Consider the following 17,500-nt stretch of genomic DNA (forward strand, 5'->3'; position numbering starts at 1 on the left):
TTAGTCATATCATCCCTGTGATGCAACTGGTGGAATGCATTCCCCATATTCACATTAGTTGTCTCAACAAACATTAATGTGGAACTCTATTCAACGGACACACTGTAAACATACCTCGCATTCTATTCAACAGACATAAACGTACTATACAGTATGCTGTACTCCATTCAGTAGGCAAACTGCATTGCTTTAAGAGAGTGCTAAAGAGAGTATATAGTATGCATGATTCAACACATTTCAATGGGTGATGCCATTACCCTTTAGAGGGTTGAGTCGCTCATAAAATCACAATAACTCATGCTGTGGGAGGAAGATGACAAACGCTTTGCATTGCTCCTCAGGAAAGCTCTTTCTCCACATGATTCATCTCATATCAATGATTCAGATGGTAAAAGACCCACAGGCCTTTGTATTATACCGGCAATATTCAATGGGCTGAGTAGTGGGAGTCATTACTCATTCTCCTCCATTATCATGTGGGGCATGAACAGTGGGCCGTGGGTCACACGCTCCACTGTTCATGAAATGTTGAATGATTCCTACTGTAATGCAGAATTCACACCACGCTGTATCTCACTTTCCTGTTGTGGGAGAGTGATGATGAGCCACCAAAAAGCAGAGCGGACAAGTTAAGAAAAGTTCAACTTTGCTGCTGTGTGTGGTGGAACCAGGGGGGCAGTCAGACAGATATTTTGTGAAGCCATAAGGAAATCGGGATTTCCTGAAAATTCATATAATGGCCTGTTGTGGCGCTGTCATTGGGCTCAAAAAACCCCATAGCTCCATAGAGATCCATGTATTTGGGCCCAACTTCACCTAGACTATTACCTTAATAAACATGGTCATGAATACTTTCTGCTTCCAGTCACTAGTTTAAAGTCTCATTTCTAATGTCATAATATTATTTTTGGAAAATTATGGTCCCATTTATTAAAAAAATGACCATAAAGTCGCGCATGTTCTGAGGGGTGTGGCTACCGTTACAGTCTATGATCGGGATTCCCCTCCCACTCGAGTCAAAATAAAAACCAACGGAGAAGAAGGGGGGAAGTCCCGCCTCGTGTCTGGGCCAGCCAATGGCCAGCTGGGCCAAAACGGAGCCAGCCAATGGCCAGCTGGGCCCAAACGGATCTAGAAAGATGGCGACTTACAGTGCAGGAATAACAGGCTTCATTTTACGTCCATGTTAGACCCGGGGAACGCTTTGTCCATATTTTTTTACAGTCTATGGTCTAGTCCCATTTTTCTCTGCCTCTCCTCCATGGTTGATTTGTTGTTGTTTTTCACCGCAGTTTTCAGTATGCAATGACTGTAGTCCGTAGTGCAATAGGCCTATACCAAATTCAACCACCAGAGGGCAGCGGTCTTTTCTGGCATGAGTACTGCCGTTTGGTTTCACTGCTTCAGTGAGTCCAACGTCACGGGAAAACTCATGTAGGCCTACAGTTACAGAATTTACAGTATCCGAATCAACCATGAATGGATTGGAGAACTACCAACTACACTACCAACACCAGAACTCCAGAACTACCAACTTAAAGTTAATATTTAGCTAATATTCGACTTTTGATGTACAGTACGTGTCGAATAGCGTTTTTCTAGTTGAATATTCTGTTATTGTACTAGTGTGGACTCTAGGCTGTACACTGAATATTGATAACAAAGTCTTTAAACTAGCAGTTTAGATGTGACCTTATCAAGATTGAACAACCGAAAGGGGTCCTATTTCTTACTTAAAATGCACCTAACAAGCTGCCAGAAACTAGCACTCCCTGCCTGTGAGCTGGACCACAACTTATTTATGATGGTGTCACTCATACCTCAAACACGACCATTGTGCAATAAAACAGAGGGACAGAAATCGCAGATTCAGCATATGTGCTATTGCTGTGCGAGGCCTGATAGTCCACCACGGCGTGAAAGTAAACTGCATGGTGTCACTGGAGATGTCAAACTGCAATATTATACCTTTTAAACCTTTTATACCTTCATGTGTACGACTCACTTATAGACCTTGTTACGTGCCACGTAGGTAGGTTTCTCTGTAGGTTGTCTGTATTCCTCCCCTGTCTCTCCTTCCCTCTCCCCTCTTTCATTCTCTAAGGTCTGAGGTCCATAACCACCAGTGTGGCTGACTCCAGCAGCCCTCATTGGCCAGCCTCTGATTCCCTGGCTCCGCCTTCAACCAATCATACTCACCTGTGCCCTATAAAAGAGCTGTGTTGGGCTCAGTGCATGATCTCTCTTCACCAACACCAGTTTGTTTATTAACCTAGAGACCAAGAAACCTTGCTAGAAATTCAGTTGTTGATTGTGGTTTAATGCCATATTGCCCTCTCAACCCAGCTCATTCATAAAGTATGACCAACGTAAAACCACAGGCATTATCCTGAGAACTAAATTGTATCGGTTTAGTAATAAACCCTGTGCTCCCCCCTTTCACAGGTGCCTCAGAAACAGAAATGGGGGGAACAACCCCTCCCCACCATAGCTGCTCAAGCCTATTTAATACTCCTACACATTTAAGATTGGCTTTGGGTGGAATGGAATGTCTCTTCTTCTTGTCTCCTGGTTTACACACAAGGTTGAAGTCACTTCAACCTGTAAAATTAAACAACTATATGTGCATGGTGAAAATGATTGTCAAAAAAACCTCTCTCGCGCGCTCGCGTGCGCACACACATACACTGTATCATAATGATGAATGCCTCAGCTGGCATGTGTTTTGTGTGTTTTCTGATTAAAATGACTTGATATCAATAACAGTGACAGAGACAGATAGTATAGCTGTGGCGATGATATGTATTCCCATATTACCAGGGCTACGTAAACAAGATGACATCACATAACTGACAGGTCTCTGTGAAACCCTGCACCACAGCACCGCACTGCCATGCGCATATTTCTGTGTGTGTGTGTGTGTGTGTGTGTGTGTGTGTGTGTGTGTGTGTGTGTGTGTGTGTGTGTGCTTTCGTGCACGCAGCATTCTTGTTTACAGCCTGTCAACTAATGCACACTAGTGTCCCTCTTGGTAGAAAACCGCTGACAGAATCACACTCCTGGCTAGTGCTGTGGTCATCACTTCACTCCCTACTGTCACTTTTAGGGTGCATAGTAAAATCCCGGCACACTTTCGTTTACCTCTCAAAGTGTAAAAAATAGACCCTTAGGGGTCAGTTTTACGGATCCGTCAGAGGTTTTGCAGGCAGCTGCAAGAGGTGACCAAGGCATTGGCATCCATTGGCAAACCCAATGGATTTCAATCATTTAGCCTTTGAAACTTTTCTTTATAGTTTTACAACGCCAAAGAGCCTCAAGGAAGAGCCAGTGTAACAAGTTCAACTGATTTACTTCCTCAAATGAAAAACATTTGGAGGGTGGGGGTGCAGCAGTCTGCTCACAATAACAAAAGTTTCAGTTTGAATAAAAAAAGAATTGCCTTTCCAGTTCCACACACAAATGCTACATTTTCCCACAGCGTATCTCCTTACCCCATTATCATTATATATTTCTTTAGTTTCTTTAGTTTATCTGCAGCTTCCAATGTCTCAGAATTATGTCATGAGCCTGAAGCAGTCTGAGGTCATCCTTCAGAAAGTTATTAGATTTGTGCTGTTTCAGTGAAGACATACTTGTGACACAGCAGAAAAGCATGGCTGCTCTTGCAAGCATGGTGAGGTCAGACATTATCCATGGAAGACTCACTGGTCCCCAACATCAAAATGTGTCACTCAACCCATTTTCATTGCTTTTGAACACTCCTGTAGTTCAGGACACATGTCAGTTCTCCATTTGAGAGTTATAGACAACGTCCTACAATTTAACCTCAAAAGTAATTTTCTCTACAACACACTGACATTAATATAAAAACCAACCCCTTGAATACTCCCCTTAATTTTGTACTAGGCACTTCCCTATAGTTTTCCAATTCTTAATTTTACATTGCCGGATACATTTTGATATCTTTGTATCATAATCTAGGGTTCTCCCTGGGTTCCAGCTAAATGATAAGAGGTAAATTAACACTGAGGATTTCACATTATAGATTGTGTCCCAGAGATAGCAATCATATCAAATGGGATTCTGTGGCCTTAAGCATATCAATGTGGGATCCTTGAAAATTAAAAAGCTTGAGAATCACTGATCTAGGGTAAAAGCACATGTACGGTGATTGCTACAGCAAGGACTTTCAGGGTTATCAGATTCCACTTCCCCTCACAGATGTTTACTTTAACTGACGTTAACCCACAATGCCTCAGGAAAAACAAAACACAAAGTTAGTGTCTCGTGACCTCCACACATTGGTCAAACACTGTCCTCAACATTATCATATAATTACGTGTTCTCATCAAGGACAATCTTTTCAACATAAGTGTTTCAAGTCCCAAGGAATGACATCATGCCTTGGATAAGTTCACTTAATAACCGGTGGCACCAGTCCAGAGTTCCCTCCCTCTATTCCATAAACACAAAAACAGCTGACGGTTCCTGTACAGAGGCCCAGATTTCCCATAGCTATCATAAGTTATTGACTTCCACTCATGTCAGTTCTGAGCTCGACAGACTACAGATCAAGACTATTAGATCATGTTTCTAATGGGAAACAGCTGATAATTCCAGAGGAAAACATGGCATGTATATTTTTTCTGTAGGCTACTTCTGAATGCTTGGTTGTCAACGTAATGCTCCTCAAACTGTAGAACGGACCTCAAAATGTGTTCTGTTTCTGATGGTTCCAATCTTAGAGCTTAATTGGCCTTAAACAGGCCTTTTCCTCCCATAGGATTCTTCTATTGTGTTCAATCACTGTCAATCATTTTGAATTGCTTTCCAGATTCTCCAATATAGGCCTGTTTTCCAGTTGCACCCCTCTGTGCTAGTTTTCAAACAGGAATTATTATTTCACAGTCCATAAAGAGACACAACTCACTTATATCAATTTGGTTTAAGATTAAAAATATGTCAACATTAACAGAATGTTGCAGAAGTTCTACATGTACATAAATCATAGATATTGCACAGCTGTCTAACACCATATATAGCTATACCAACCTCTTCGAATGGCAAAGTTCAGAAATTGCAACGTGTGCAGTGACAGCGTTCACGTGGCCTGTTTGTTTCCATAGTTTTTACTTTCTTCAAGTGCTTCATTCCCACATTTTTCCAGTTACACCCTTGTGTGTAAAAACTCAGCATTACACTGGGAATTACAGTATGTCATCCTGCCTCCCTGTCGGCTTTTTCCCTATAATAGAGACTCAGCTGATAACACACGTGGTGCTGTTTTAACTGTTAAAGCCTATGGGTGTGGAGGAAACTCTCCTAACCCATATCAACATGAGCGAGGGTGTGGGTGGGCTGGTGGGTGAGGGTCCTGTTGTTTCCATACACACCCAGCAGTAACACCCATAGCAGTCATTTTTTATCGTATAACTACTCTTTTAAAAACATCCCTGCCCATGTTGCTACAAGCGGTATGCAGCTATGTCCCTCTCTATGGGGGATAGTTATTATGAATTGTCACCAATTTATAGTTTTTCTATTGTATGAAGCTGTAAAAAGAAATTTACTTTATACCATGACATGGCTATAGGCAAGATGTGAGACATTTTAGTGGAATACAGCACCAGTTTGACCCCACTGGGAGATAACAGATGACTTCAGCTGATATAGGCCTTGAAGGAAGTTAGCCTTGTTTATGGGGGAAATGACATCATAGGCTCAGCCCAGACAATGACCTCATGCTGACAATGTAACTATTGAGAGAAAGAGAATGAGAGTAAGGGCGAGAGAGCGGCTGAGTGATGTACAGTTGCAAGAGTAGAGGAAAACGAAGGTTGAGAGATAAAGAGACAGTCAGAGAGAGAGAGAGAGAGAGAGAGAGAGAGAGAAAGAGAGATTACCAAGATTCTTATTTAGCCTGGATAATAAAGCAACAGATCAAAATGCATAGTGGTTGTTTTAAACTGATAGCTAATGTGATGTGTAAACAGTATAGGCCTATCCTGTGCATAAATTCAGTGGTTAGGTGCATTTGTGTGGGCACCATTATTCCCTGAGAGAGGGAGGACTAATTTTTTTTTTCCTGTATCTAATATTAATATCTTAATATTGTTTTAGTATTCTGTGCTAGTGCAAACATCTGTGTTGATTTAACTCGCAGTGTAAATAGACCCTTGCAGATACATCTTTATACTCTGAGTTAAATTAATACTGCAGCGTATGTTCCCAATGGTTCTTCCAGAGTTATTTGTTCACACATGGGACCATTACAACTTTCCACAACAGCATTCTGTTGCCCTGCATTTTCTATAAAGTATGATTGAAAATAAAAAACACTCATGCCAAAAGGATGACTGGAGAGGTTTTTGGAGATGTGGGACCTCCCAGGAGCGGAGTTGGACCTAAGCCCAAAAGCAGAGCTCGCTGAATGGGATAAGACTCTCAGAATGAGCCTTGGATTATGGAGCTCAAGAGCCACAACACACCAGAGGACAGTGGTGGAAATGCTGATTTTGGCTAAAGAAAGAGTGATAGAAGGTTGTGGGAGAGACAGTTTGTGAAGAGTTGTTTAGCAAAACCATCACTATGCCGGGGATAAAAAATAAGGGATTTGCGGGGATTTGGATGTTAGCTACTAGGTGGTTTAAAGTACAGAACACTGTCTCCCCTGCATTTATCCAACACTGGTGGGCTTCCACAACATGGAATCTGCCGCCGCTTCCCAAAAGATGTAACTACGTGAGGCCTGCTTTTGTAGTTAGGGATTTTAAGATCAGCACGTACAGTACTCCTAAAATCACGGATCGACACTGAAGCAAAACCACTCCGTGCCAGAATAAGGCTTTAGCAATATGACTTGGATTATTGACCTAGACCTAGTGGTCTAAAACTAAATACTGATGTTGGCTGAAAGCAGTTAAAATAGTTTGAAAGAGGAGGCTTGTGTAGCGCTGTTAGCATAAAGTCTGTGTGCAATGCATGGCATAAAAATACAGGGCTATTTGGATCTGTGTGCCAGAGAGAGCTGTGGGTATGTTAAACTGTAGGAAAGTTCTCCAAATGAGTTGCATGCAGGCATGTTTCTGGTGTGTCCACACATGACAAGAGGACTGGTACTGTAGGTTTTTAATGAGTCCGTAACAAGTCTGTCACGACTTATTTTAAGTTTGGGGACGGAACAAAGTACTGTATGCATGATACAATTCTGAGCATTCGTTTAACTCTCAGAACAATGAACAGATTTTGTCCAAAAAGGAATGGTCATGTTTAGAGGAAGAAACAAAGTCGGGGGGGGGGGGGGGGGGGGGGGCCTGGCAAGTAGGTTCTTTGGAAGAATGTGATTTGGGCCAGTGCACATTGTTTGAATAGTACACAAACAAACCAAAAATAAAAAATAAACAAACGGTGGCAAAAACGTCTCTCGCACACACACAGACACACACACTCACACACACACACACACACACACACACACACACACACACACACACACACACACCCACACACACACACGCATACACAAACACCCCTGTGTGTGTTCGTTCCTCATTATCTCAGGTGATGATGACTGATAGGAGGAGCTGGGTAGAGAGATAATAGATGCTCTAACACGACAAGCATATCAGAATACTTTTACTGTACACGTGTGTCTGCGTGCGTGTCTGCGTGCGTGCGTGTGAGAGAGATAGAGAGAGGGGGGCATGCTGTGTGTGTGTGTGTGTGTGTGTGTGTGTGTGTGTGTGTGTGTGTGTGTGTGTGTGTGTGTGTGTGTGTGTGTGTGTGCGTGTGCGTGTGCGTGTGCGTGTGCGTGTGCGTGTGCGTGCGCGCGCACGGGCTGATGCCATGCCAAGAGAAATACAATCTGCAGGGACAGGTGAGCATTGTCCTCTGTCCTCCCATCTTTCTGTCTACTTCACCGTCAACTCCGACAGGAAGGCCTCAGGAAACAGAGCTGCCATCCTGCGTGCTATAATGGATGTGTTCTGTGCTGCCTCCAGGTGGCTGTAGGGGTCTCCACCTGACCCCGTTTGGGGCCCCGGGACTTCATCATACTTCACCACCATTCACCATCCCTGTCCTGAGAGGAGTTTCAACTCCCATTATGTGACAAAGGAAGAATGACTGAGTGACATCCATTGTTCCTGGCTGGCCTCTCAATGGCTCCCGGAGCAATTCAGTGGGATGTGGGTCATAGGGCAACGGGATTCTGCTCATGGCCAGAGATACTCCTGAATGCCTGTCTCCTCGTCAGTGGTGGACAACGTATATGCTCAAGTAGGCCTATTAAAAAGTACAAATTGCAAAGCACATTTTCTTTTTAATATCAATGCGTTGCTGTGTTGACATTTAGATCGTAAAATCAGACCTGTCTTAAGTGAGTGGTGCAACAGCACCCCCTGTTGGTACCCTAAACATATACACCAAGACACCAACAGGGACGGACAAAGCTGGGCATTGGAGTGGCTGCACCCTATGGTTGCACCACTTGCACCACATCTACAGAGCTTGTAGATGTGGCTATTTTTACCATTATTTGAAATAGGGCTTAATAACATGATTAATTCGAGTCCCAACTAAGAGTCCCTTCCTAGAAATGTAGTGAAGTCAAAAGTACAATATTTCTATTTGAAGTGGCCATGTGCTTGCAAACAAAAACAAAACAAAAAAGTCAAATATTATACTTAAAGCATAATACTTAAATAAATGTAGGCCTACTTATTTTCACCATTTTCACCACTGCTCCTTATACAACATGTGTCATTTCATCAACTTGCCATTTACAAATCAAAATGGTATAAATATGGTTAGTTTTACTGTATGATCATCTGCAAGGAAGGGAGTTGGCCACCCAATGCCTTTGCCTGGCTAGCACCCAAACTACTGAAGTGCTATTTTGTTTTAGCAGAATATTTTAATTTCAGAGCAGCATCTCTGGAGAGTAATGGCTAACCTCCAAATGGCAATGGAGACCTGAGTCAGCATAAAACTGTACATTTCCTTTGAAAAATCCTAATTGGAGCACAAGAGAAAAGAAACTGCAGGTATCTGCTAATGATGAAGTGTTACTTTTCTTGCCAGTGTTTAATTACTACGTTATTCTACATTCTTTTATATATGAACAAGGTACAAGTCCCCCCCCAAAAAATTGTTTTCTTTTCAGGTTTTTCTGTCGAGGAAGGAAACTAATTCACACAACAGTCACATATGGTCTGATTAGCATACCACAATGTTAACTCTAACTTTTAATGGCATGATCATCTCACACACTCATTTTCACTGAATCTTTAATGAAAGATTACCATATGAGCATCTTGTCTCTCTTGCCAGCTTGAGCCCCAAGGCGAGGTGGCGTCAGGTATGATTTATTTTTTCCTTTTTTACTGCATTCAGCAGCAATTCAACCTGTAAAGGATGAATTAGTCATGTAGCAGATCTACGAGCTCATATCGCATTGAGCTGTGACACATTGTGAGCTGGGACATTATTTTGTTATTTGTAACCATGTATAACTCAGGCTTTATATATGTGCACACAGTACACAAACACACCCTCACGTGTACAGCATGTAATGAAATACACAAGCATTATGTTGAAATTACTTGGACATGGGCGTTATTTTATTCATAGAGATTTTACAGGAAATATGATATAACTGTCAGCTGCCTTGCCCATCAAACAAGTGTGAATGATGAATAAAGTAAAACAGAATGCAACTTTATTGTCAGACCACGGCCAGAAAATAGCCTTTGATCTTGTCTCAAACTCCCAAAAAAGAGAGAAAAAGGAAAGAAAATAGAGTCTGCCCAGGCTCATAACTATACTGAAGCTTTTGAATTGATTTCATACAATTTGAATAGATTATTTTTGTAATTGATTTAGTCTGATTAACCAGCCCTGTATTATACTTATTAACAAAAAAGTATGTAAGTAAACAATATGATGCATTGCAAGGTTGTAGAACCTTTACTTCCCCTGTCAGTGTCCCACCTTCAAACTCTCATATCACAGTTGTCATATCACGCCCAGTTAAGGATAAGTGAAAGCCTGGCAATATCTGTTCAGTAAAGGTAAAAGTTTATCAAGTCATGTGAAATTAAAGGTGAAAAAAAGGTATCCAGGTTTGATAAAAAACATGATGTGAGATTTTCTCTCCGACCTTTGAGATGTATGCAGCACATACATACTGTACTGCAGTCTCATCTCATCGAGTCTCTCTTAAAAACACCTTCCTCTGCAGAATCTGTCGCACTAATAAGTCACAGCATCTCTTCATGCAAGGAAGAGGAAACGCATAAAACGAAAATGCAAACGCCTGCAACAGCCCTTTAATGCCGCTATAAATCAAGGGGGATCATCAAGCTATAGCTGCAGTGGAATACCCCCTCACTCCAACGCACGCACGCACGCATGCACGCACGCACACACAACTTTTTCTGTCACTGCTTGCATTGGAATAATATATATGGCAGCCCAGTGTCCCTCTCTCTCTCTCTCTCTCTCTCTTTCTCTCTCTCTCAATTGCACTCCCTCGAATGCACATACTGTATAGTATACACACACACACACACACACACACACACACACACACACACACACACACACACACACACACACACATGGAGGTGATTAGGTGAATGAGCACCTTGGCAGAGTATTACAGCATGAATCACCATATTAACACACAGCAGGGCAGAGAGCAATTGGACTAGGATGATGATCTATAACACCCCATGGTAACTCACTGTCAGTGTCTGTCTGTCTGTCTGTCTGTCTCTGCTAGTTCAACTTTAAACTAATGCCTGATGTGTAGCCTACTACGTTGTGGACTGGAGTTGTCCATTGAAAATAGATCTACATGTTCACAACACATGGCAGCATGATGTGTTATAGATCTGCTATTTTTGGTGCACGTCACAACTGAGTATAAATCAAGCCTATACGATATGTGCATGGTCCGCGCAGGCAGGGGTGGACCTCCCACTCTCACATGAAGAGAAAAGAAAAGGATAGAGGGTTTGGCTCACGGCAAAGACAAAACTTCCTGTGGGTCTAGATACACACACACACACACACACACACACACACACACACAAACCCCCTGGATATCTATTATACCCTACAATGCCTTGAAAATGACACTGAACTCCAAGCATATAGATAAGGGCTTTGATGAGTGTGGCTGGTATTACCCTACCCCAGACCACCGTAGACGTTGATGATAACTCTGATGATCCCAGCATAGGCCGGCTTTCAGCACACACACACACACACACACACACACACACACACACACACACACACACACACACACACACACACACACACACACACACACACACACAGAGAGAAAGAGAGAAAGAGAGATCGAGGCAGTGGGAGAGAAGGATAGAGAGACCAATAAAGAGAGTAATGGAGAGACACATTGACCTCGGTACACCTGGCCTTTCAATGGCTCCTTTCATTAGGCCTTTAAAACAGTAAACCCATATGTCCCTGACACTGAGCAAAATGGACAAAATCCAATATAACAATATTTTTGACCAAATATCTCAATTTTAGAGATTGATTTGTGACACTAATACCATATTGTGACAATCTTTTCATTATGTTCACAAATAGCAGATCTACAAGCTCACAATACATTGTGACGTGATAAGTATAGTGATTCAAACCAGGAAAGACAGCACTATTATGATATTACAATATCCCAAATCCAGTACATCAGTCTTATACATCATGATATTGATAGATTACCTAGCCCTGCTCGCCCAGACTCTTTTCTTTGCATTGTTTTTTCTCAATATTTTCGTAAGGAGAATACATTGGAGCAAATGTGCAGCGAGCCTCAGGCGTCATGTCTTAAAATAGATCAGCAAGTGATTTAAGGCGTACGTGGTTAACCTGCACCTGCATACACTCTTAGAGAGGAAGTGCTTGAAATAAGTAGCACCTTGAAAAGGTGCCTTTCATCGTGTCATCACTTGTACAAGAGAAGCCCTGTCCGTCGGTTTAGCTTTCATCATTCATGGGTGAAGTTGGTGTACAGCTACTATAAAGTATAACTCCTGACAAAGTTCACCGAACCAGCTTTCATAAACCACTTCTGTTGGGAAGTAGTCTTAAACTGAAGTTCATGACCCAAAATGAGTTGCAGCACGGTGTCTGGAGGTTCTCCACATGCCAAAGAGTGCATTTAATGAGCCTGGGTCCCAGCAGGGCAACGCACAATTTACTGCATTTGGGATTCGGGCTGGAAAAGTTTACAAACCCCTGTATAAGTTAGAGAGGGGTGCTCCCAAATGTACTGGAGCGAGCACAAACAAACAACACCAGATCAATGATATGTTTACCTCATCATCTCTCCATCGATCACCAGGTTAGGTTGAGGCTCCACATCAATGATATGTTTACCCCATTATCACCACCAGGTTAATTAACAGATCAATGATATGTTTACCCCATCATCACCACCAGGTTAATTAACAGATCAATGATATGTTTACCCCATCATCACCACCAGGTTAATTAACAGATCAATGATATGTTTACCCCATCATCACCACCAGGTTAATTAACAGATCAATGATATGTTTACCCCATCATCACCACCAGGTTAGGTTGGGAAGGAATAACCCATGAGGCCCATTCTAAAAATGTATTTTCTGAAAAACGTAAGTTGCTACGTATGTCATTGGCGCTCAAAAGCTTTCATGTCAAGGACCCCTGGGTTCAAGTGGTTAAGACAAATGTAGGATAAAAAAAGTTCCAAAGAAATGAATAAAATGTTTATTACAGGTCATTATTGCTAGACAGACACTTTCTAAAGATCTCTCTTAAAGTAAGGGAATTCCAGTACACTGTAATAATATGATGATGTAAAACTTCCATCATTATTCTGTCAGCTCGTCTGAACGAGAAGAGTCACCTAATGCCATTAATAGTCCTTAGTGCACACAGGGCTATAGGGAGGATCAACTGGCCTCAGCCCACCCACAGCACAGAACATATACAGGCTCAGTGTATTTCAACTCCTAAAGAGTTGTGTCAGCAACTTCTTAGTCTAATCCCACTCTCTCCATCTCCTTCTCAACCTCTTCCTGTCTCCCTTCGCTCTCTCTCTCTCTCTCTCTCTCTCTCTCTCTCTCTCTCTCAGGTTGACCTTTACTGCTATAAGTTCAGGGTGGGCTCACACACACACACACACACACACACACACACACACACACACAGCGCAGCACAGTGCAGCACAGCACAGCACAAACCTCCCATGCATAAACCATCTCTGAGGGTCTGTTCCACAGTTATTAAAAAGTTAGTAGAATGTTTATACTTGTCTTTTTTTACTTTATGGGCGAACCGCCCCTTCTTAAGATCTTCCCATCCGGGTCATCTCGCAGCCGACTCCCTGGAGAGAGTGGGCACAGTACAGAGAGAGAGAGAGAGAGAGCACACACACACACACACACACACACACACACACACTGTACTGTTTTTCCTCACGCTGACCAGAGCTGACAGTCCAGAGATCCCAGAAGCCCCGCAGCCACATGCCTTTTATTGAGCTCTGCTTTATGCCCACATCAAAGCTGCTCTCTCACACAACTGAGCATTGTTGTGTGCAGCAGGCCAACACAATAGCATTGTACTGTGTTATGTATATACATACCATCTGAAGCACAGCAGAATAGCATTGTACTGTGTTATGTATATACATACCATCTGAAGCACAGCCGCTTTAAACCAACCGGAGAGCTGGGTAAGTGGTGAGTAAATAGAAAAAGAATCAACATTTGACGTGTGTCTTCCTTGAACAGAGGTAAGCGGAGCAGTAATCAGTGCATAATGTGTATAGTAAACATACTGCCACTGTCGGGCAGGAACCTCTCATCTTCATATCCTAACTTTTTGTGTTCTTAATCAAATGAATTCCCTACTTGATCATACCACAGCGTCACACTAAAGCATCAAAGGCAGCAGATCCACAAGGAAATGAGGCATGAAGCGAAGCGTCTTGAGCTTGTAGATTTGCTACTTTTGCTCATTTTGAATTTGAAAAGTAACGGTTTTGGACATAAGAGGATTCCACCCAAACAGAGACGATTATACAACATCTTTCAACTAACTGGAAAGTGGGTACGTAAATTGAAAAATAATTAACAGTCTTTCCTTGAACAGAGGTAGGCAGATAGAGCGCCACTAATCACTGCATAGCGTTTATACTAAATATATTTAATTTTCCATCTCAAGTCTGAGATGCATGGCTTATTGTTTGGTAAACAGCAAAAGTGGCAGTTTCCTACAGTATAGCAATCTCATTCATAGCGACAAGAGACAGTCATAGTGACAAGATTGTTTTTTCAACTCGCTATTTTCTGCAAGACATTACTCTAAAGCCATATCTCCAAAAGTGGTGGGCCAAACTCAACAACCAACATGTCAATTTGAAGCTATGATTCCCTGCTTTCACATAACATGAGAAAAACAAACATTTAAAAACAACAAAAACAGCCATAGAGCATCTTTAATGCTCAGCATTGCTGAGCATTAAAGATGCTCATATATGAGATCACATAACAAGTAAGACGCGCAAACGTATATTGTATATATATATATATATTGTATATCGTATATTGCAATAACAACAATTAGTGTGTGTGTGTGTGTGTGTGTGTGTGTGTGTGTGTGTGTGTGTGTGTGTGTGTGTGTGTGTGTGTGTGTGTGCGCTACAGCTGCGCCCTCTGGTGGCGGGCGGGTGGTGTCACAGCGGGACAGACAGACACACACACACAGACAGACACACAGACATGATCTGCAGGGTCTCATAGTTAGTGCTCACTGCATTCGCAATAAACATTTTTTCTACTATTTAGTTTACTTTATTGACCCTGACTTACAGTGTCTGGAAAAAACACACATGCGCACATTTTTAATTTAATTGTTTGAAGACTGTGCAAAAAGGTTAACCATTTAAACCCTATATGGTTAAGTGGAGTCCCTCAGGGCTCTAAACTAGTGTGTGTTCTGTTATTATTGGGCCGTTTGACATGCTCACAACGCGTCACACACAATACGGCTGCTGGGGATGAAGTGGTTAATGGGTTAATTAATCTTGACATTTCCACCTTACTCTGGAAGGAGCCTTGCCAAGTTCACATTTTTATAGTGCCACGTTTTAACACTGATTACATGCATCCTACAAATCAGAAGTTCCCAACTAGTTCCCTCTATGTGTTTGCTGAACAACGCTTGTTTACATATATTTGCCACATTGAAACATAAAGGTTGTTTTTTTCTTAAAGAAAGGTGAAAGTGTTTTTCATAACGTACACTTCAACTGGTTTACTGCTGAGACAGTGAGCAAGAATGGAAATCAGTGTCAGACGTAGTGAAAAACAAAATCAATTCTGGTCTGCAAAAAGGGTAGCCGCAATCCCACAAACACACACACGCAAACACACACACGCGTGTGCACACGCGCACACACACACACACACACACACAGGCACAGGCACATGCACGGCACATTTGGATATGGCCACCCAGGATGAGAAAGTATTGGAAACTTGAACTGTGTTTATAACCTAACTCTGGATTATAGGAGAGAGAGAGAGAGAGAGAGAGAGAGAGAGAGAGAGAGAGAGAGCAAGGAGTTTAGACTGCTCAGCTGTAACTAATTAAAACACAGCTGCCTCAATCTCTCTCTCTCTCTCTCTCTCTCTCTCTCTCTCTCTCTCTCTTTCCAAGCACACAGTAAACCCTGTTTTAACTACCCTTCCTGATGTATATTAGTTGTTAATTTCACAGAGGAAAGCCAGTGTTTTTCTATTTTTTTCCTCCTATTTTTTTAAAGACCAAGCTCAACAGGCACGTCTTGTTAAAGTGCAAGGTGTGTCTGTGTGTAGTGGTGGCGGCTGCAACCTGCCAAGAAGGACATTCCTGTCTACCTGACATAGCTGCAGAACCCACACAGACACACAGTGTGTGAATAATTAGGAGCCTGACAGTTCAGAGGCTTCTGTGTAGAACACCACTTCCTCTCTGGCACTTTGGCCGTGCTCTTGGAAAATAGTTCCCATTTTACAGTCAGCTGACCAAACTAAATAACTTTGAGCATTCTTGGCATGCAGAGAGGGTGGGTTTTAGCAGCACATGGACAAACGCTGACCCTGCATGGGCCCGTCTGGGTTCTTCAAAGTTGCGGAGCATGTGTAGCCATCTGTATATGCATTGAGCTTGGTTTCACATTATATAACCCCCCATTTTGACCTGAGATCAGTTTTCTGAAAAAGCTATGTTTCTATGTCAGATTGTCAGTCATTCTTTGATTTTTCAAAAATAGCAGACCTACAAGCTCGTAGCGCGCCACTCGGTGGCACGCTATGAGCTTGTAGATCTGCTATTTTTCAATAGCTAAAGCATAACATAATGCTAACACCAAAAGGGGTTAAAGACCTGCATGGGGACGATTCTACAATAAATGGCTTCATTCTAAATCAGTATAGTTCTCAAACGTTTTTGTGCCATGGACCCCCAAAATGGCATTTGCCCGCAGATTCCCTATCTGAAAATATGTTGTGCCAGTCCGGCAGGCATTAGTCTAAGAAAGTGAAAGCAATCCACGGCGATGCATCCCCTGTAATGAGAATCTGGCTCAAATATGGACAGCTATCACATCCGGGGGCAGGCGGAAATGTCGCGTTTTGTAAGCTCATAACGTGGATTTCTTTGGCACTGGCACCACGGTGTGGATTATAGTGGTGTTAACTGGTATTTGTTTGCTCACTTCTTTGACAATAATAGCTTACTTTGGATACAAAGTCTATGTAGACGCCTTAAGAGACGACATCACACTGATAAGAAAACCCTTCCTCTCATAAGATGCAATGGAAAAGTTCAGATGCTGTTTTTCTCCCAGTGTGGAGGAAGAATGATTAGGATTTTTATTGTGATCTCTCGCCCTTGAAATATATAGTCCTTGGTTTCTGTTGTGTTTGAACAATAATAGCAATTCAAAACAGTTGTCCTCAAAACCACACCTCCAGTCGACGGGAGGTGCGCTCATGATCACGGCAGCAGAGCCTGTTTGTCCACGGCTGCACGAGCACCTGCAGCCCATCAAGTATAATTTATGCTTCGTCCCGTGATTGTGTCGCGCACGCAGACCTCTACGCTCACAACAGTCGCATCTGTGATGCGTTGTGAGCTTGTATATCAGCTGTTCTCTGTGCGCAACACTGTTGTGCTTTGAAGTATAAATGTCTCCTACGGTGCATCTCACTAGCCAACTCACAAGAGGAGGTTGAATGGACTGAAACCAGCGCTCCCCAAAACAACAGGTTTTGAGATCTGTTGGGAATTGTCATGATTACATGAAACAGTCACCCGTGCGCCCAGTCCCAATATTTGTAAACAAATAATTGGTCTATAGAATCATATATGAATTCATACAAGAATTAAAATTTTGGCTGGATAGGGCTGCATAAAATTCAGTATGTTA

The 17,500-nt window shown here is 42.3% G+C and overlaps 1 long non-coding RNA gene across 1 annotated transcript in view; it reads right to left on the reverse strand.

Annotated features, from left to right (window-relative positions):
• The window catches only part of LOC310855885, a 141,233-nt gene that overhangs the window by 75,105 nt on the left and 48,628 nt on the right, over nt 1-17,500 (reverse strand). The gene's annotated exons all lie outside the window — the stretch shown is intronic.

This window comes from Protomyctophum parallelum (assembly GCF_964188405.1).
Source record: "Protomyctophum parallelum genome assembly, chromosome: 3".
Taxonomy (NCBI): Eukaryota; Metazoa; Chordata; class Actinopteri; order Myctophiformes; family Myctophidae; genus Protomyctophum; species Protomyctophum parallelum.